Source organism: Stenella coeruleoalba, assembly GCF_951394435.1.
Source record: "Stenella coeruleoalba genome assembly, chromosome: 7".
In the NCBI taxonomy this organism is placed as follows: Eukaryota; Metazoa; Chordata; class Mammalia; order Artiodactyla; family Delphinidae; genus Stenella; species Stenella coeruleoalba.
The window spans coordinates 2920121-2940768 of NC_137153.1; the positions used below are offsets into that span (position 1 = coordinate 2920121).

Here is a 20648-nt window from a genome sequence, read left to right on the forward strand (position 1 = left end):
CACCGCATATTAAACGCCTAAGAATGTACCTGACTAGTAAGTATCTTAAAACCTATGGATTGCTATGTCTCCGAAAGGTAATCAAGCATATGTACAGGGACATAAACGCAGCAGTGATAGGATTGGAGCTGTTCGGTGAGCAAATGCAGACCCTTTGAAGTCATATTGCATGGTACCCATTCCACGGGTCTCCACTCTCCAGGTTTAAGGTATTCTTCCTTCAGCTAAAACATGCATGTGGAACCCAGAGTATGATCAACCGTGTGAATGGGAGATGTGTTAAAATATGTCTCAGTTTTCCTCCCCTGGTACTCGGGTGCAACATTCCAGACGCTTTACTAACACTCTCCCCACTTGGAGAGTCAGCGCCTTTAACGTTCTGTTTGGCCCAGTTTGCAATTTCTGCGGAAGATGAACAGGAATAGGGAGAACCAATGAGAGACTAGCTGGAGGTGTCTGGATGGGCAAATTTAACTCTCATTTCCCACCAGGAAAAGGAAATAACCAAAGGCTCAGCGTGCCGTGCCGGAACCATATTAGGGCCTGAAGCCATCCTGCGGTGTTGCGGCCAGCTCAAAAGAAAGTGAGTTGAAGAAAGGAGCTCAGGGGCACTGTAATTCACAAACCTGCAGAGTTATAAATGACAGCTATCGTCCAAAAATAGACTGAAGTAAGGCTGCCAAGAGGACTTGAAAGCGGGGCAGAATTGCAGGAAACCGATTTCAGGAGGTAGACTGGAATTGCATTGAAAGCATAGGAAAAGAGGCAGAACGTCCACAATGATGCACTTGGCCAAAAAGGGCGTATGCGTTTTTTCCTGAATATATTCAGGAAAAAACGCATACGCCCTTTTTGGCCAACCAAGCAAGCTTGCAAAGGAAATCTGCAGTACAGTGAAGTCTCACTGCTCCCCGGTCAAAAGGGCCATCTGAAAAAAGTGTAAAATCCAGAAAGGCAGGACAGGCCATGGAGAACTGGGAGCCTTGTTATGCTGATGGGCGGGATGTAAATTGCCAACAGACACTGGGGAGAAGTGTATGGTGTTTCCTGAAATATCTAAAAAACAAAGCAACAGAGCCGAGGGCACTTCCACTTATGGTCCTATAGCTTAGGGAAATTAAAATCAAAAAGACACAGCCACCCCAAAGTTTGGGACGCCTCTGTTTACAAGAACCTCATTTACAGTACAAGTTCAACATCGCAGAAAGTGAAAAATGGATAAAGAAGTTGTGGTATTTACTTACAAAGCAATATCACTCAGCAATGAAAACTATGTCATCAGGCCCTTAGCAGCACAATGAGTGGATTCAGGTATGATGATTCTAACTGAAATAAGTCACACAGAAAAAGAAACATCATAAGATATCACTAATACACGGAATGTAAACTTGGCTACACAGGAACTGAATTCCAAAACAGAACAGGGTCTCAAATTTAGAAAACCAACTTATGCTTGCTTAAGGGGAAAGGTGAGTTGGGGTGCTGCATAAAACCAGAGATTGAAATGAGCACAGATAAAGTTCCTTAAGCCAAATATGGAATAGACAAGAGCTATTCCTTGCTCAACGAAATGGACTCAACACCCCATATTAAACGCCTAAGAATGTACCTGACTAGTAAGTATCTTAAAACCTATGGATTGCTATGTCTCCAAAAGAGAATCAAGCGTGTGTACAGGGACATAAAGGCAGCAGTGATAGGATTGGAGAGGTTCGGTGAGCAAATGAAGACCCTTTGAAGTCATATTGCATGGTACCCATTCCACGGGTTTCAACTACCCAGGTTTAAGTTATTCTTCCTTCAGCTAAAACATGCATGTGGAACCCATAGTATGATCAACCATGTGATCGGGAGACATGTTCAAATATGTCTCAGTTTCCCTCCCCTGGTACTCGGGTGCAACATTCCAGACGCTTTACTAACACTCTCCCGACTTGGAGAGTCAGTCCCTTTAACATCCTGTTTGGCCCAGTTTGCAATTTCTGCGGAAGATGAACAGGAATAGGGAGAACCAATGAGAGACTAGCTGGAGTTGTCTGGATGGGCAAATTTAACTCTCATTTCCCAACAGGAAGAGGAATTAACCAAAGGCTCAGCGTGCCGTGCCGGAACCAGATTAGGGCCTGAAGCCATCCTGCGGTGTTGCGGCCAGGTCACAAGAAAGCGAGTGGAAGAAAGGAGCTCAGGGGCACTGTAATTCACAAACCTGCAGAGTTATAAATGACAGCTATCGTCCAAAAATATACTGAAGTAAGGCTGCCAAGAGGACTTGAAAGCGGGGCAGAATTGCAGGAAACCGATTTCAGGAGGTAGACTGGAATTGCATTGAAAGCATAGGAAAAGAGGCAGAACGTCCACAATGATGCACTTGGCCAAAAAGGGCGTATGCGTTTTTTCCTGAATATATTCAGGAAAAAACGCATACGTGCTTTTTGCCCAACCAAGCAAACTTGCAAAGGAAATCTTCACTACAATGAAGTCTCACTTCCCCCCGGTCAAAAGGGCCATCTGAAAAAAGTGTAAAATCCAGAAAGGCAGGACAGGCCATGGAGAACTGGGAGCCTTGTTATGCTGATGGGCGGGATGTTAATTGCCAACAGACACTCCGGAGAAGTGTATGGTGTTTCCTGAAACATCTAAAAAACAAAGCAACAGAGCCTAGGGCACTTCCACTTAGGGTCCTATAGCTTAGGGAAATTAAAATCAAAAAGACACAGCCACCCCAAAGTTTGGGACGCCTCTGTTTACAAGAACCTCGTTTACCGTACAAGTTCAATATCACAGAAAGTGAAAAATGGATAAAGAACTTGTGGAACTTACGTACAATGCAGTATCACTCAGCAATGAAATCTATGTCATCAGGCCCGTAGCAGCATAATGAGTGGATTCAGGTACGATGATTCTAACTGAAATAAGTCACACAGAAAAAGAAACATCATAAGATATCAGTAATACACGGAATGTAAACTTGGCTACACAGGAACTGAATTACAGAACAGAACAGGGTCTCAAATTTAGAAAACCAACTTATGCTTGCTTAAGGGGAAAGGTGAGTTGGGGTGCTGCATAAAACCAGAGATTGAAATGAGCACAGATAAAGTTCCTTAAGCCAAATATGGAATAGACAAGAGCTACTCCTTGCTCAACGAAATGGACTCAACACCGCATATTAAACGCCTAAGAATGTACCTAACTAGTAAGTATCTTAAAACCTATGGATTGCTATGTCTCCAAAAGAGCATCAAGCCAGTGTACAGGGGCATAAACGCAGTAGTGATAGGATTGGAGAGGTTCGGTGAGCAAATGAAGACCCTTTGAAGTCATATTGCATGGTATCCATTCCACGGATCTCAACTCTCCAGGTTTAAGGTATTCTTCCTTCAGCTAAAACATGCATGTAGAACCCAGAGTATGATCAACCATGTGAACGGGAGACGTGTTCAAATATGTCTCAGTTTTCGTACCCTGGTACTCAGGTGCAACATTCCAGACGCTTTACTAACACTCTCCCCACTTGGAGAGTCAGCGTATTTAACCTCCTGTTTGGCCCAGTTTGCAATTACTGCGGAAGATGAACAGGAATAGGGAGAACCAATGAGAAACTAGCTGGAGGTGTCTGGACGGGCAAATTTAACTCTCATTTCACACCAGGAAGAGGAAATAACCAAAGGCTCAGTGTGCCGTGCCGGAACCAGATTAGGGCCTGAAGCCATCCTGCGGTGTTGCGGCCAGGTCAGAAGAAAGCGAGTTGAAGAAAGGAGCTCAGGGGCACTGTAATTCACAAACCTGCAGAGTTATAAATGACAGCTATCGTCCAAAAATATACTGAAGTAAGGCTGCCAAGAGGACTTGAAAGCGGGGCAGAATTGCAGGAAACCGATTTCAGGAGGTAGACTGGAATTGCATTGAAAGCATAGGAAAAGAGGCAGAACGTCCACAATGATGCACTTGGCCAAAAAGGGCGTATGCGTTTTTTCCTGAATATATTCAGGAAAAAACGCATACGCCCTTTTTGGCCAACCAAGCAAGCTTGCAAAGGAAATCTGCAGTACAGTGAAGTCTCACTGCTCCCCGGTCAAAAGGGCCATCTGAAAAAAGTGTAAAATCCAGAAAGGCAAGACAGGCCATGGAGAACTGGGAGCCTTGTTATGCTGATGGGCGGGATGTAAATTGCCAACAGACACTCGGGAGAAGTGTATGGTGTTTCCTGAAACAATTAAAAAACAAAGCAACAGAGCCTAGGGCACTTCCACTTATGGTCCTATAGCTTAGGGAAATTAAAATAAAAAAGACACAGCCACCCCAAAGTTTGGGACGCCTCTGTTTACAAGAACCTCGTTTACCGTACAAGTTCAATATCACAGAAAGTGAAAAATGGATAAAGAACTTGTGGTACTTACGTACAATGCAGTATCACTCAGCAATGAAATCTATGTCATCAGGCCTGTAGCAGCATAATGAGTGGATTCAGGTACGATGATTCTAACTGAAATAAGTCACACAGAAAAAGAAACATCATAAGATATCAGTAATACACAGAATGTAAACTTGGCTACACAGGAACTGGATTCCAAAACAGAACAGGGTCTCAAATTTAGAACACCAATTTATGCTTGCTTAAGGGGAAAGGTGAGTTGGGGTGCTGCATAAAACCAGAGATTGAAATGAGCACAGATAAAGTTCCTTAAGCCAAATATGGAATAGACAAGAGCTACTCCTTGCTCAACGAAATGGACTCAACACCCCATATTAAACGCCTAAGAATGTACCTGACTAGTAAGTATCTTAAAACCTATGGATTGCTATGTCTCCAAAAGAGAATCAAGCGTCTGTACAGGGGCATAAACGCAGCAGTGATAGGATTGGAGAGGTTCGGTGAGCAAATGAAGACCCTTTGAAGTCATATTGCATGGTACCCATTCCACGGGTCTCAACTCTCCAGGTTTAAGGTATTCTTCCTTCAGCTAAAACATGCATGTGGAACCCAGAGTATGATCAACCGTGTGATCGGGAGACGTGTTCAAATATGTCTCAGTTTTCCTCCCCTGGTACTCGGGTGCAACATTCCAGACGCTTTACTAACACTCTCCCCACTTGGAGAGTCAGTCCCTTTAACCTCCTGTTTGGCCCAATTTGCAATTTGTGCGGAAGATGAACAGGAATAGCGAGAACCAATGAGAGACTAGCTGGAGGTGTCTGGACGGGCAAATTTAACTCTCATTTCCCACCAGGAAGAGGAATTAACCAAAGGCTCAGCGTGCCGTGCCGGGACCAGATTAGGGCCTGAAGCCATCCTGCGGTGTTGCGGCCAGCTCACAAGAAAGCGAGTTGAAGAAAGGAGCTCAGGGGCACTGTAATTCACAAACCTGCAGAGTTATAAATGACAGCTATCGTCCAAAAATAGACTGAAGTAAGGCTGCCAAGAGGACTTGAAAGCGGGGCAGAATTGCAGGAAACCGATTTCAGGAGGTAGACTGGAATTGCTTTGAAAGCATAGGAAAAGAGGCAGAACGTCCACAATGATGCACTTGGCCAAAAAGGGCGTATGCGTTTTTTCCTGAATATATTCAAGAAAAAACGCATACGCACTTTTTGGCCAACCAAGCAAACTTGCAAAGGAAATCTGCACTACAATGAAGTCTCACTTCCCCCCGGTCAAAAGGGCCATCTGAAAAAAGTGTAAAATCCAGAAAGGCAGGACAGGCCATGGAGAACTGGGAGCCTTGTTATGCTGATGGGCGGGATGTAAATTGCCAACAGACACTGGGGAGAAGTGTATGGTGTTTCCTGAAACATCTAAAAAACAAAGCAACCGAGCCTAGGGCACTTCCACTTATGGTCCTATAGCTTAGGGAAATTAAAATCAAAAAGACACAGCCACCCGAAAGTTTGGGACGCCTCTGTTAACAAGAACCTCGTTTACCGTACAAGTTCAATATCACAGAAAGTGAAAAATGGATAAAGAACTTGCGGTACTTACGAACAATGCAGTATCACTCAGCAATGAAATCTATGTCATCAGGCCCTTAGCAGCACAATGAGTGGATTCAGGTATGATGATTCTAACTGAAATAAGTCACACAGAAAAAGAAACATCATAAGATATCAGTAATATACGGAATAAACTTGGCTACACAGGAAATGAATTACAGAACAGAACAGGGTCTCAAATTTAGAAAACCAACTTATGCTTGCTTAAGGGTAAAGGTGCGTTGGGGTGCTGCATAAAACCAGAGATTGAAATGAGCACAGATAAATTTCCTTAAGCCAAATATGGAATAGACAAGAGCTACTCCTTGCTCAATGAAATGGACTCAACACCGCATAATAAATGCCTAAGAATGTACCTGACTAGTAAGTATCTTAAAAGCTATGGATTGCTATGTCTCTGAAAGGGAATCAAGCGTGTGTACAGGGGCATAAGCGCAGCAGTGATAGGATTGGAGAGGTTCGGTGAGCAAATGAAGACCCTTTGAAGTCATATTGCATGGTACCCATTCCACGGGTTTCAACTACCCAGGTTTAAGGTATTCTTCCTTCAGCTAAAACATGCATGTGGTACCTAGAGTATGATCAACCATGTGAACGGGAGACGTGTTCAAATATGTCTCAGTTTTCGTACCCTGGTACTCGGGTGCAACATTCCAGACGCTTTACTAACACTCTCCCGACTTGGAGAGTCAGTCCCTTTAACCTCCTGTTTCGCCCAGTTTGCAATTTCTGCGGAAGATGAACAGGAATAGCGAAAACCAATGACAGACTAGCTGGAGGTGTCTGGACGGGCAAATTTAACTCTCATTTCCCACCAGGAAGAGGAATTAACCAAAGGCTCAGCGTGCCGTGCCGGAACCAGATTAGGGCCTGAAGCCATCCTGCGGTGTTGCGGCCAGCTCACAAGAAAGCGAGTTGAAGAAAGGGGCTCAGGGGCACTGTAATTCACAAACCTGCAGAGTTATAAATGACAGCTATCGTCCAAAAATAGACTGAAGTAAGGCTGCCAAGAGGACTTGAAAGCGGGGCAGAATTGCAGGAAACCGATTTCAGGAGGTAGACTGGAATTGCATTGAAAGCATAGGAAAAGAGGCAGAACGTCCACAATGATGCACTTGGCCAAAAAGGGCGTATGCGTTTTTTCCTGAATATATTCAGGAAAAAACGCATACGCCCTTTTTGGCCAACCAAGCAAGCTTGCAAAGGGAATCTGCACTACAATGAAGTCTCACTTCCCCCCGGTCAAAAGGGCCATCTGAAAAAAGTGTAAAATCCAGAAAGGCAGGACAGGCCATGGAGAACTGGGAGCCTTGTTATGCTGATGGGCGGGATGTAAATTGCCAACAGACACTCGGGAGAAGTGTATGGTGTTTCCTGAAACATCTAAAAAACAAAGCAACAGAGCCTAGGGCACTTCCACTTATGGTCCTATAGCTTAGGGAAATTAAAATCAAAAAGACACAGCCACCCCAAAGTTTGGGACGCCTCTGTTTACAAGAACCTCGTTTACCGTACAAGTTCAATATCACAGAAAGTGAAAAATGGATAAAGAACTTGTGGTACTTACGTACAATGCAGTATCACTCAGCAATGAAATCTATGTCATCAGGCCCGTAGCAGCATAATGAGTGGATTCAGGTACGATGATTCTAACTGAAATAAGTCACACAGAAAAAGAAACATCATAAGATATCACTAATACACGGAATGTAAACTTGGCTACACAGGAACTGAATTCCAAAACAGAACAGGGTCTCAAATTTAGAAAACCAACTTATGCTTGCTTAAGGGGAAAGGTGAGTTGGGGTGCTGCATAAAACCAGAGATTGAAATGAGCACAGATAAAGTTCCTTAAGCCAAATATGGAATAGACAAGAGCTACTCCTTGCTCAACGAAATGGACTCCACACCACATATTAAACGCCTAAGAATGTACCTGACTAGTAAGTATCTTAAAACCTATGGATTGCTATGTCTCCAAAAGAGAATCAAGCGTGTGTACAAGGGCATAAACGCAGCAGTGATAGGATTGGAGAGGTTCGGTGAGCAAATGAAGACCCTTTGAAGTCATATTGCATGGTACCCATTACACGGGTCTCAACTCTCCAGGTTTAAGGTATTCTTCCTTCAGCTACAACATGCATGTGGAACCTAGAGTATGATCAACCATGTGATCGGGAGACGTGTTCAAATATGTCTCAGTTTTCATATCCTGGTACTCGGTTGCAACATTGCAGACGCTTTACTAACACTCTACCCACTTGGAGAGTCAGTCCCTTTAACCTGCTGTTTGGCCCAGTTTGCAATTTCTGCGGAAGATGAACAGGAATAGCGAGAACCAATGAGAGACTAGCTGGAGGTGTGTGGACGGGCAAATTTAACTCACATTTCCACCAGGAAGAGGAATTAACCAAAGGCTCAGCGTGCCGTGCCAGAACCAGATTAGGGCCTGAAGCCATCCTGCGGTGTTGCGGCCAGCTCAAAAGAAAGCGAGTTGAAGAAAGGAGCTCAGGGGCACTGTAATTCACTAACCTGCAGAGTTATAAATGACAGCTATCGTCCAAAAATATACTGAAGTAAGGCTGCCAAGAGGACTTGTAAGCGGGGCAGAATTGCAGGAAACTGATTTCAGGAGGTAGACTGGAATTGCATTGAAAGCATAGGAAAAGAGGCAGAACGTCCACAATGATGCGCTTGGCCAAAAAGGGCGTATGCGTTTTTTCCTGAATATATTCAGGAAAAAACGCATACGCCCTTTTTGGCCAACCAAGCAAGCTTGCAAAGGAAATCTGCACTACAATGAAGTCTCAATTCCCCTCGGTCAAAAGGGCCATCTGAAAAAAGTGTAAAATCCAGAATGCAAGGACAGGCCATGGAGATCAGGGAGCCTTGTTATGCTGATGGGCGGGATGTAAATTTCCAACAGACACTCAGGAGAAGTGTATGGTGTTTCCTGAAACATCTAAAAAACAAAACAACAGAGCCTAGGGCACTTCCACTTATGGTCCTATAGCTTAGGGAAATTAAAATCAAAAAGACACAGCCACCCCAAAGTTTGGGACGCCTCTGTTTACAAGAACCTCGTTTACAGTACAAGTTCAACATCGCAGAAAGTGAAAAATGGATAAAGAAGTTGTGGTATTTACTTGCAAAGCAATATCACTCAGCAATGAAATCTATGTCATCAGGCCCTTAGCAACACAATGAGTGGATTCAGGTATGATGATTCTAACTGAAATAAGTCACACAGAAAAAGAAACATCATAAGATATCAGTAATACACGGAATGTAAACTTGGCTACACAGGAACTGAATTACAGAACAGAACAGGGTCTCAAATTTAGAAAACCAACTTATGCTTGCTTAAGGGTAAAGGTGAGTTGGGGTGCTGTATAAAACCAGAGATTGAAATGAGCACAGATAAAGTTCCTTAAGCCAAATATGGAATAGACAAGAGCTACTCCTTGCTCAACGAAATGGACTCAACACCGCATATTAAACGCCTAAGAATGTACCTGACTAGTAAGTATCTTAAAACCTATGGATTGCTATGTCTCCGAAAGAGAATCAAGCATGTGTACAGGGGTATAAACTCAGCAGTGATAGGATTGGAGAGGTTCGGTGAGCAAATGAAGACCCTTTGAAGTCATATTAAACGGTACCCATTACACGGGTCTCAACTCTCCAGGTTTAAGGTATTCTTCCTTCAGCTAAAACATGCATGTGGAACCCAGAGTATGATCAACCGTGTGAACGGGAGACGTGTTAAAATATGTCTCAGTTTTCGTACCCTGGTACTCGGGTGCAACATTCCAGACGCTTTTCTAACACTCTCCGACTTGGAGAGTCAGTCCCTTTAACCTCTTGTTTGGCCCAGTTTGCAATTTCTGCGGAAGATGAACAGGAATAGGGAGAACCAATGAGAGACTAGCTGGAGGTGTCTGGACGGGCAAATTTAACTCTCATTTCCCACCAGGAAGAGGAAATAACCAAAGGCTCAGCGTGCCGTGCCGGAACCAGATTAGGGCCTGAAGCCATCCTGCGGTGTTGCGGCCAGGTCACAAGAAAGCGAGTTGTAGAAAGGAGCTCAGGGGCACTGTAATTCACAAACCTGCAGAGTTATAAATGACCGCTATCATCCAAAAATATACTGAAGTAAGGCTGCCAAGAGGACTTGAATGCGGGGCAGAATTGCAGGAAACCGATTTCAGGAGGTAGACTGTAATTGCATTGAAAGCATAGGAAAACAGGCAGAACGTCCACAATGATGTACTTGGCCAAAAAGGGCGTATGCGTTTTTTCCTGAATATATTCAGGAAAAAACGCATACGCCCTTTTTGGCCAACCAAGCAAGCTTGCAAAGGAAATGTGCACTACAATGAAGTCTCACTTCTCCCTGGTCAAAAGGGCCATCTGAAAAAAGTGTAAAATCCAGAAAGGCAGGACAGGCCATGGAGAACTGGGAGCCTTGTTATGCTGATGGGCGGGATGTAAATTGCCAACAGACACTCGGGAGAAGTGTATGGTGTTTCCTGAAACATCTTAAAAAAAAGGAACAGAGCGTAGGGCACTTCCACTTATGGTCCTATAGCTTAGGGAAATTAAAATCAAAAAGACACAGCCACCCCAAAGTTTGGGACGCCTCTGTTTACAAGAACCTCGTTTACAGTACAAGTACAACATCGCAGAAAGTGAAAAATGGATAAAGAAGTTGTGGTATTTACTTACAAAGCAATATCACTCAGCAATGAAATCTATGTCATCAGGCCCTTAGCAGCAGAATGAGTGGATTCAGGTATGATGATTCTAACTGAAATAAGTCACACAGAAAAAGAAACATCATAAGATATCAGTAATACACGGAATATAAACTTGGCTACACAGGAACTGAAATACAGAACAAAACAGGGTCTCAAATTTAGAAAACGAACTTATGTTTGCTTAAGGGAAAAGGTGAGTTGGGGTGCTGCATAAAACCAGAGATTGAAATGAGCACAGATAAAGTTCCTTAAGCCAAATATGGAATAGACAAGAGCTACTCCTTGCTCAACGAAATGGACTCAACACCCCATATTAAACGCCTAAGAATGTACCTGACTAGTAAGTATCTTAAAACCTATGGATTGCTATGTCTCCGAAAGAGAATCAAGCACGTGTACAGGGGCATAAACGCAGCAGTGATAGGATTGGAGAGGTTCGGTGAGCAAATGAAGACCCTTTGAAGTCATATTGCATGGTACCATTCCACGGGTCTCAACTCTCCAGGTTTAAGGTATTCTTCCTTCAGCTAAAACATGCATGTGGAACCTAGAGTATGATCAACCATGTGATTGGGAGACGTGTTCAAATATGTCTCAGTTTTCGTACCCTGGTACTCGGGTGCAACATTCCAGACGCTTTTCTAACACTCTCCGACTTGGAGAGTCAGTCCCTTTAACCTCTTGTTTGGCCCAGTTTGCAATTTCTGCGGAAGATGAACAGGAATAGGGAGAACCAATGAGAGACTAGCTGGAGGTGTCTGGACGGGCAAATTTAACTCTCATTTCCCACCAGGAAGAGGAAATAACCAAAGGCTCAGCGTGCCGTGCCGGAACCAGATTAGGGCCTGAAGCCATCCTGCGGTGTTGTGGCCAGGTCACAAGAAAGCGAGTTGTAGAAAGGAGCTCAGGGGCACTGTAATTCACAAACCTGCAGAGTTATAAATGACCGCTATCATCCAAAAATATACTGAAGTAAGGCTGCCAAGAGGACTTGAATGCGGGGCAGAATTGCAGGAAACCGATTTCAGGAGGTAGACTGTAATTGCATTGAAAGCATAGGAAAACAGGCAGAACGTCCACAATGATGTACTTGGCCAAAAAGGGCGTATGCGTTTTTTCCTGAATATATTCAGGAAAAAACGCATACGCCCTTTTTGGCCAACCAAGCAAGCTTGCAAAGGAAATGTGCACTACAATGAAGTCTCACTTCTCCCTGGTCAAAAGGGCCATCTGAAAAAAGTGTAAAATCCAGAAAGGCAGGACAGGCCATGGAGAACTGGGAGCCTTGTTATGCTGATGGGCGGGATGTAAATTGCCAACAGACACTCGGGAGAAGTGTATGGTGTTTCCTGAAACATCTAAAAAAAAAGGAACAGAGCGTAGGGCACTTCCTCTTATGGCCCTATAGCTTAGGGAAATTAAAATCAAAAAGACACAGCCACCCCAAAGTTTGGGACGCCTCTGTTTACAAGAACCTCGTTTACAGTACAAGTTCAACATCGCAGAAAGTGAAAAATGGATAAAGAAGTTGTGGTATTTACTTACAAAGCAATATCACTCAGCAATGAAATCTATGTCATCAGGCCCTTAGCAGCAGAATGAGTGGATTCAGGTATGATGATTCTAACTGAAATAAGTCACACAGAAAAAGAAACATCATAAGATATCAGTAATACACGGAATATAAACTTGGCTACACAGGAACTGAAATACAGAACAAAACAGGGTCTCAAATTTAGAAAACGAACTTATGTTTGCTTAAGGGTAAAGGTGAGTTGGGGTGCTGCATAAAACCAGAGATTGAAATGAGCACAGATAAAGTTTCTTAAGCCAAATATGGAATAGACAAGAGCTACTCCTTGCTCAACGAAATGGACTCAACACCCCATATTAAACGCCTAAGAATGTACCTGACTAGTAAGTATCTTAAAGCCTATGGATTGCTATGTCTCCGAAAGAGAATCAAGCATGTGTACAGGGGCATAAACGCAGCAGTGATAGGATTGGAGAGGTTCGGTGAGCAAATGAAGACCCTTTGAAGTCATATTGCATGGTACCCATTCCACGGGTCTCAACTCTCCAGGTTTAAGGTATTCTTCCTTCAGCTAAAACATGCATGTGGAACCTAGAGTATGATCAACCATGTGATTGGGAGACGTGTTCAAATATGTCTCAGTTTTCGTACCCTGGTACTCGGGTGCAACATTCCAGACGCTTTACTAACACTCTCCCGACTTGGAGAGTCAGTCCCTTTAACCTCTTGTTTGGCTCAGTTTGCAATTTCTGCGGAAGATGAACAGGAATAGGGAGAACCAATGAGAGACTAGCTGGAGGTGTCTGGACGGGCAAATTTAACTCTCATTTCCCACCAGGAAGAGGAAATAACCAAAGGCTCAGCGTGCCGTGCCGGAACCAGATTAGGGCCTGAAGCCATCCTGCGGTGTTGCGGCCAGGTCACAAGAAAGCGAGTTGAAGAAAGGAGCTCAGGGGCACTGTAATTCACAAACCTGCAGAGTTATAAATGACCGCTATCGTCCAAAAATATACTGAAGTAAGGCTGCCAAGAGGAGTTGAATGCGGGGCAGAATTGCAGGAAACCGATTTCAGGAGGTAGACTGGAATTGCATTGAAAGCATAGGAAAACAGGCAGAACGTCCACAATGATGTACTTGGCCAAAAAGGGCGTATGCGTTTATTCCTGAATATATTCAGGAAAAAACGCATACGCCCTTTTTGGCCAACCAAGCAAGCTTGCAAAGGAAATGTGCACTACAATGAAGTCTCACTTCTCCCTGGTCAAAAGGGCCATCTGAAAAAAGTGTAAAATCCAGAAAGGCAGGACAGGCCATGGAGAACTGGGAGCCTTGTTATGCTGATGGGCGGGATGTAAATTGCCAACAGACACTCGGGAGAAGTGTATGGTGTTTCCTGAAACATCTAAAAAACAAAGCAACAGAGCCTAGGGCACTTCCACTTATGGTCCTATAGCTTAGAGAAATTAAAATAAAAAAGACACAGCCACCCCAAAGTTTGGGACGCCTCTGTTTACAAGAACCTCGTTTACAGTGCAAGTTCAACATCGCAAAAGTGAAAAATGGATAAAGAAGTTGTGGTATTTACTTACAAAGCAATATCATTCAGCAATGAAATCTATGTCATCAGGCCCTTAGCAGCACAATGAGTGGATTCAGGTATGATGATTCTAACTGAGATAAGTCACACAGAAATAGAAACATCATAAGATATCAGTAATACACGGAATGTAAACTTGGCTACACAGGAACTGAATTACAGAACAGAACAGGGTCTCAAATTTAGAAAACCAACTTATGCTTGCTTAAGGGGAAAGGTGAGTTGGGGTGCTGCATAAAACCAGAGATTGAAATGAGCACAGATAAAGTTCCTTAAGCCAAATATGGAATAGACAAGAGCGACTCCTTACTCAACGAAATGGACTCAACACCGCCTATTAAATGCCTAAGAATGTACCTGACTAGTAAGTATCTTAAAACCTATGGATTGCTATGTCTCCGAAAGAGAATCAAGCATGTGTACAGGGGCATAAATGCAGCAGTGATAGGATTGGAGAGGTTCGGTGAGCAAATGAAGACCCTTTGAAGTCATATTGCATGGTACCCATTCCACGGGTTTCAACTACCCAGGTTTAAGGTATTCTTCCTTCAGCTAAAACATGCATGTGGAACCTAGAGTATGATCAACCATGTGATCGGGAGACGTGTTCAAATATGTCTCAGTTTTCGTACCCTGGTACTCGGGTGCAACATTCCAGACGCTTTACTAACACTCTCCCGACTTGGAGAGTCAGTCCCTTTAACCTCCTGCTTGGCCCAGTTTGCAATTTCTGCGGAAGATGAACAGGAATAGGGAGAACCAATGAGAGACTAGCTGGAGGTGTCTGGACGGGCAAATTTAACTCTCATTTCCCACCAGGAAGAGGAAATAACCAAAGGCTCAGCGTGCCGTGCCGGAACCAGAGTAGGGCCTGAAGCCATCCTGCGGTGTTGCGTCCAGCTCAAAAGAAAGCGAGTTGAAGAAAGGAGCTCAGGGGCACTGTAATTCACAAACCTGCAGAGTTATAAATGACAGCTATCGTCCAAAAATAGACTGAAGTAAGGCTGCCAAGAGGACTTGAAAGCGGGCAGAATTGCAGGAAATCGATTTCAGGAGGTAGACTGGAATTGCATTGAAAGCATAGGAAAAGAGGCAGAACGTCCACAATGATGCACTTGGCCAAAAAGGGCGTATGCCTTTTTTCCTAAATATATTCAGGAAAAAACGCATACGCCCTTTTTGGCCAACCAAGCAAGCTTGCAAAGGAAATCTGCACTACAATGAAGTCTCACTTCCCCCCGGTCTAAAGGGCCATCTGAAAAAAGTGTAAAATCCAGAAAGGCAGGACAGGCCATGGAGAACTGGGAGCCTTGTTATGCTGATGGGCGGGATGTAAATTGCCAAAAGACACTCCGGAGAAGTGTATGGTGTTTCCTGAAACATCTAAAAAACAAAGCAACAGAGCCAAGGGCACTTCCACTTATGGTCCTATAGCTTAGGGAAATTAAAATAAAAAAGACACAGCCACCCCAAAGTTTGGGACGCCTCTGTTTACAAGAACCTCGTTTACAGTGCAAGTTCAACATCGCAGAAAGTGAAAAATGGATAAAGAACTTGTGGTACTTACGTACAATGCAGTATCACTCAGCAATGAAATCTATGTCATCAGGCCCGTAGCAGCATAATGAGTGGATTCAGGTACGATGATTCTAACTGAAATAAGTCACACAGAAAAAGAAACATCATAAGATATCACTAATACACGGAATGTAAACTTGGCTACACAGGAACTGGATTCCAAAACAGAACAGGGTCTCAAATTTAGAACACCAACTTATGCTTGCTTAAGGGGAAAGGTGAGTTGGGGTGCTGCATAAAACCAGAGATTGAAATGAGCACAGATAAAGTTCCTTAAGCCAGATATGGAATAGACAAGAGCTACTCCTTGCTCAACGAAATGGACTCAACACCCCATATTAAACGCCTAAGAATGTACCTGACTAGTAAGTATCTTAAAACCTATGGATTGCTATGTCTCCAAAAGAGAATCAAGCGTGTGTACAGGGGCCTAAACGCAGCAGTGATAGGATTGGAGAGGTTCGGTGAGCAAATGAAGACCCTTTGAAGTCATATTGCATGGTACCCATTACAAGGGTTTCAACTACCCAGGTTTAAGGTATTCTTCCTTCAGCTAAAACATGCATGTGGAACCCAGAGTATGATCAACCGTGTGAACGGGAGACGTGTTCAAATATGTCTCAGCTTTCCTCCCCTAGTACTCGGGTGCAACATTCCAGATGCTTTACTAACACTCTCCCGACTTGGAGAGTCAGTCCCTTTAACCTCCTGTTTGGGCCAGTTTGCAATTTCTGCGGATGATGAACAGGAATAGCGAGAACCAATGAGAGACTAGCTGGAGGTGTCTGGACGGGCAAATTTAACTCTCAATTCCCACCAGGAAGAGGAAATAACCAAAGGCTCAGTGTGCCGTGCCGAAAGCAGATTAGGGCCTGAAGCCATCCTGCGGTGTTGCGGCCAGCCCAAAAGAAAGCGAGTTGAAGAAAGGAGCTCAGGGGCACTGTAATTCACAAACCTGCAGAGTTATAAATGACAGCTTTTATCCAAAAATATACTGAAGTAAGGCTGCCAAGAGGACTTGAAAGCGGGGCAGAATTGCAGGAAACCGATTTCAGGAGGTAGACTGGAATTGCATTGAAAGCATAGGAAAAGAGGCAGAACATCCACAATGATGCACTTGGCCAAAAAGGGCGTATGCGTTTTTTCCTGAATATATTCAGGAAAAAACGCATACGCCCTTTTTGGCCAACCAAGCAAGCTTGCAAAGGAAATCTGCACTACAATGAAGTCTCACTTCCACGCGGTCAAAAGGGCCATCTGAAAAAAAGTATAAAATCCAGAAAGGCAGGACAGGCCATGGAGAACTGGGAGCCTTGTTATGCTGATGGGCGGGATGTAAATTGCCAACAGACACTCTGGAGAAGTGTATGGTGTTTCCTGAAACATCTATAAAACAAAGCAACAGAGCCTAGGGCACTTCCACTTATGGACCTATAGCTTAGGGAAGTAAAATCAAAAAGACGCAGCCACCCCAAAATTTGGGACGCCTCTGTTTACAAGAACCTTATTTACCGTACATGTTCAATATCACAGAAAGTGAAAAATGGATAAAGAACTTGTGGTACTTACGTACAATGCAGTATCACTCAGCAATGAAATCTATGTCATCAGGCCCGTAGCAGCATAATGAGTGGATTCAGGTACGATGATTCTAACTGAAATAAGTCACACAGAAAAAGAAACATCATAAGATATCAGTAATACACGGAATGTAAAGTTGGCTACAGAGGAACTGAATTACAGAACAGAACAGGGTCTCAAATTTAGAAAACCAACTTATGCTTGCTTAAGGGGAAAGGTGAGTTGGGGTGCTGCATAAAACCAGAGATTGAAATGAGCACAGATAAAGTTCCTTAAGCCAAATATGGAATAGACAAAAGCTACTCCTTGCTCAACGAAATTGACTCAACACCGCATATTAAATGCCTAAGAATGTACCTGACTAGTAAGTATCTTAAAACCTATGGATTGCTATGTCTCCAAAAGAGAATCAAGCGTGTGTACAGGTGCATAAACGCAGCAGTGATAGGACTGGAGAGGTTCGGTGAGCAAATGAAGACCCTTTGAAGTCATATTGCATGGTACCCATTCCACGGGTCTCAACTCTCCAGGTTTAAGGTATTCTTCCTGAAGCTAAAACATGCATGTGGAACCCAGAGTATGATCAACCGTGTGAACGGGAGACGTGTTCAAATATGTCTCAGTTTTCCTCCCCTGGTACTCGGGTGCAACATTCCAGACGCTTTACTAACACTCTCCACACTTGGAGAGTAAGTGCCTTTAACCACCTGTTTGGCCCAGTTTGCAATTTCTGCGGAAGATGAACAGGAATAGGGAGAACCAATGAGAGACTAGCTGGAGGTGTCTGGACGGGCAAATTTAACTCTCATTTCCCACCAGGAAGAGGAAATAACCAAAGGCTCAGCGTGCTGTGCCGGAACCAGATTAGGGCCTGAAGCCATCCTGCGGTGCTGCGGCCAGCTCACAAGAAAGAGAGTTGAGGAAAGGAGCTCAGGGGCACTGTAATTCACAAACCTGCAGAGTTATAAATGACAGCTATCGTCCAAAAATATACTGAAGTAAGGCTGCCAAGAGGACTTGAAAGCGGGGCAGAATTGCAGGAAACCGATTTCAGAAGGTAGACTGGAATTGCATTGAAAGCATAGGAAAAGAGGCAGAACGTCCACAATGATGCACTTGGCCAAAAAGGGCGTATGCGTTTTTCCCTGAATATATTCAGGAAAAAACGCATACGCCCTTTTTGGCCAACCAAGCAAGCTTGCAAAGGAAATCTGCACTACAATGAAGTCTCACTTCCCCCTGGTCAAAAGGGCCATCTGAAAAAAGGGTAAAATCCAGAAAGGCAGGACAGGCCATGGAGAACTGGGAGCCTTGTTATGCTGATGGGCAGGATGTAAATTGCCAAGAACCACTTGGGAGAAGTGTATGGTGTTTCCTGAAACAACTAAAAAACAAAGCAACAGAACCTAGGGCACTTCCACTTATGGTCCTATAGCTTAGGGAAATTAAAATGAAAAAGACACAGCCACCCCAAAGTTTGGAACGGCTCTGTTTACAAGAACCTCGTTTACAGTACAAGTTCAACATCGCAGAAAGTGAAAAATGGATAAAGAAGTTGTGGTATTTACTTACAAAGCAATATCACTCAGCAATGAAATCTCTGTCATCAGGCCCTTAGCAGCACAATGAGTGGATTCAGGTATGATGATTCTAACTGAAATAAGTCACACAGAAAAAGAAACATCATAAGATATCACTAATACACGGAATGTAAACTTGGCTACACAGGAACTGCATTCCAAAACAGAACAGGGTCTCAAATTTAGAAAACCAACTTATGCTTGCTTAAGGGGAAAGGTGAGTTGGGGTGCTGCATAAAACCAGAGATTGAAATGAGCACAGATAAAGTTCCTTAAGCCAAATATGGAATAGACAAGAGCTACTCCTTGCTCAACGAAATGGACTCAAAACCCCATATTAAACGCCTAAGAATGTACCTGACAAGCAAGTATCTTAAAACCTATGGATTGCTATGTCTCCAAAAGAGAATCAAGCGTGTGTACAGGGGCATAAACGCAGCAGTGATAGGATTGGAGAGGTTCGGTGAGCAAATGAAGACCCTTTGAAGTCATATTGCATGGTACCCATTACACGGGTCTCAACTACCCAGGTTTAAGGTATTCTTCCTTCAGCTAAAACATGCATGTGGATCCTAGAGTATGATCAACCATGTGATCGGGAGACGTGTTCAAATATGTCTCAGTTTTCGTACCCTGGTACTCGGGTGCAACATTCCAGACGCTTTACTAACACTCTCCCGACTTGGAGAGTCAGTCCCTTTAACCTCCTGTTTGGCCCAGTTTGCAATTTCTGCGGAAGATGAACAGGAATAGCGAGAACCAATGAGAGGCTAGCTGGAGGTGTCTGGACGGGCAAATTTAACTCTCATTTCCCACCAGGAAGAGGAATTAACCAAAGGCTCAGCGTGCCGTGCCGGAACCAGATTAGGGCCTGAAGCCATCCTGCGGTGTTGCGGCCAGCTCACAAGAAAGCGAGTGGAAGAAAGGAGCTCAGGGGCACTGTAATTCACAAACCTGCAGAGTTATAAATGACAGCTATCGTCCAAAAATAGACTGAAGTAAGGCTGCCAAGAGGACTTGAAAGCGGGGCAGAATTGCAGGAAACCGATTTCAGGAGGTAGACTGGAATTGCATTGAAAGCATAGGAAAAGAGGCAGAACGTCCACAATGATGCACTTGGCCAAAAAGGGCGTATGCGTTTTTTCCTGAATATATTCAGGAAAAAACGCATACGCCCTTTTTGGCCAACCAAGCAAGCTTGCAAAGGAAATCTGCACTACAATGAAGTCTCACTTCCCCCCGGTCAAAAGGGCCATCTGAAAAAAGTGTATAATCCAGAAAGGCAGGACAGGCCATGGAGAACTGGGAGCCTTGTTATGCTGATGGGCGGGATGTAAATTGCCAAGAACCACTTGGGAGAAGTGTATGGTGTTTCCTGAAACATCTAAAAAACAAAGCAACAGAGCCTAGGGCACTTCCGCTTATGGTCCTATAGTTTAGAGAAATTAAAATCAAAAAGACACAGCCACCCCAATGTTTGGGACGCCTCTGTTTACAAGAACCTCGTTTACCGTACAAGTTCAATATCACAGAAAGTGAAAAATGGATAAAGAACTTGTGGTACTTACGTACAATGCAGTATCACTCAGCAATGAAATCTATGTCATCAGGCCCGTAGCAGCATAATGAGTGGATTCAGGTACGATGATTCTAACTGAAATAAGTCATACAGAAAAAGAAACATCATAAGATATCACTAATACACGGAATGTAAACTTGGCTACACAGGAACTGAATTCCAAAACAGAACAGGGTCTCAAATTTAGAAAACCAACTTATGCTTGCTTAAGGGGAAAGGTGAGTTGGGGTGCTGCATAAAACCAGAGATTGAAATGAGCACAGATAAAGTTCCTTAAGCCAAATATGGAATAGACAAGAGCTACTCCTTGCTCAACGAAATGGACTCAACACCGCATATTAAACGCCTAAGAATGTACCTGACTAGTAAGTATCTTAAAACCTATGGATTGCTATGTCTCCGAAAGAGAATCAATCATGTGTACAGGGGCATAAACGCAGCAGTGAT

General features: G+C 43.7%; 1 long non-coding RNA gene across 26 annotated transcripts in view; it reads right to left on the reverse strand.

Moving 5' to 3' along the window:
- Window positions 1–20648, reverse strand: part of LOC307189637 — a 2307304-nt gene that overhangs the window by 1188678 nt on the left and 1097978 nt on the right. Inside the window, exon 4 of one of the 26 annotated variants that reach the window (XR_013829251.1) lies at window positions 1245–1322. The exons of the other annotated variants lie outside the window; for them this stretch is intronic. This is a non-coding gene — a long non-coding RNA (uncharacterized lncRNA). The remainder of the gene's footprint in view (window positions 1–1244; window positions 1323–20648) is intronic. 26 annotated transcript variants of the gene reach the window in all.